Here is a 1,839-nt window from a genome sequence, read left to right as displayed (position 1 = left end):
ATTTATTAGATTAAATTTGCTTAACATTTATTAGATTAAATTCACTTAAAAAATAGCTGGCTTTTTTCTGAAAATTTTATTAAAATATATAGGAAAGGGCTTTATTGTAACTAAAAGTGCCCAAGTATAATAGGTACCATGTTATAATAGTAAATATTTACAATATATTTTAGGGAAAAAATGACAACACTCAGATTAAATGCAGAAAAGAAAACATCACATTTTTATCACTTGATATTTCCATTGATTTTTCATGGTCTGCAATTGTAAGAGAATCTCAAATGTTTAGATTTCTATCTATTCCAGGAGATTCGTGTTGAAAATTTTTTCCCCATTAGAAACTGTGATTCTCTATGGGACCTTTTTAGCTTTGCATGCCGATTTTGGAACCAGATCTGGATTCTGTCTTCCTCTAGATTCAATTTTCGAGCTAAGTCTTCTCTGATGTCAATGCCAGGATAGCAGTTAACTCTAAAGACATTTTCTAACACTTCAATCTGGTTTTGAGTAAAAGCAGTTCTGGGTCTCCGGCCTCGATACCAACTCAGCTCTCTTTTCAATGAAAGTCTTTCTGAGGTTGAAAAGTAATTTTTGTATTTCAAAAATCTTTCTTCTGGCACTGGGTGATCCACAGTACAAGGGAAGGATATCCCATTGGGAAGGCTTGGGATATGCACACGTAGGTTAACATCTTTCCCTGAGGAGCCGCAGGTGTCGGCCCAGGGCCTGTGGGGTTTCATTGAGGGAACACAGTCTTTCTTCTGGTACAGTCCTAAAATGCTCTCAATGGAAAAGGAGCAGAGCGAGGGTTTGCTTTCCCCAAGCCGAGCACCTTCCGGAAGACTGGGAGCCATCCTCGAGTGGGTTGCCCGGAACAACAGCTCTGGCCTCTCCCTGCCTCTTGGCTGGCTCTGCCCCATGTGTACAGGGCTGGGATCTTCCTGCAGTTCACCTTATGGCTCCGCAGACCCCCTATTAATGTTTTATAACTAGTTTATGTTAACAATAACTTTCTTAAAAAATCTTTTTGAGCCTTTATTATTATAGTCATATTTTGTCCTTCATTGTATCTAACTTTATCTTTTGTATACATATAGGGTTTTTTCTTCTAAAAAATTTTGGGACACAACTTCTTTTAATAGATCGAACTATACCCTAAATCTAGCTCAGGGTTTGTTCTAGTCTCCGCCCTGAGCAAAGTCTCTCCACTTTCTTTTTTCTTTTTCCAACCAACCTATATTATCAACTCCTTTTTTAGAATTTAAAAAAAATTATATTTACAGTCATATTCCATCCCTTCATCGTGTTTACCCTTATTTGTGTGTGTGTGTATATATATATATATTTTTTCTTTTCTTTTCTTTTCTTACTTAAAATTTTGGGACATAGCTTCTTCTAAGAGACTGAAATACTCCCAAAATCAAGTGGATGGCTCTGTTCTATTCACCAGATAATACATTTTATCTTTTTCTTATTTATTTATTTATTTATTTATTGGAACTTCTTTTTACCCTCTATCTTCTCCCCATGATTTGGGTTCTCTTTTGATTTAGTTAATGCACATTATACTGGGGTCTTTGCATCCTTTTAGTATTTTATTCTCTCATTTATATATTCTTATCTGGATAAACTGACCAGGTAGAAAAAGTCTCCACAAAAAAACCCAGCCAACCAAAGAAACAAACAAAAAAACAAGAGGCAGTACCAAAGGCTAGGGACCTAATCAATATGGATGTTGGTAATATGTCAGACCTAGAGTTCAGAATGATGATTCTCAAGGTACTAGCTGGGTTTGAAAAAGGCATGGGAGATATTAGAGAAACCCTGTCTGGGGAAATA

The 1,839-nt window shown here is 36.1% G+C and overlaps 1 pseudogene; it reads right to left on the bottom strand.

Moving 5' to 3' along the window:
• Positions 1-297: 297 nt before the first annotated feature.
• LOC101678124 lies at positions 298-854 on the bottom strand (annotated as a pseudogene).
• Positions 855-1,839: the final 985 nt, after the last annotated feature.

The sequence above is a fragment of the Mustela putorius genome, unplaced genomic scaffold (assembly GCF_011764305.1).
Source record: "Mustela putorius furo isolate JIRA1106 unplaced genomic scaffold, ASM1176430v1.1 tig00000151_pilon_pilon_pilon, whole genome shotgun sequence".
NCBI classification, from domain to species: domain Eukaryota; kingdom Metazoa; phylum Chordata; class Mammalia; order Carnivora; family Mustelidae; genus Mustela; species Mustela putorius.
This window is presented reverse-complemented; position numbering and strand designations above follow the sequence as displayed.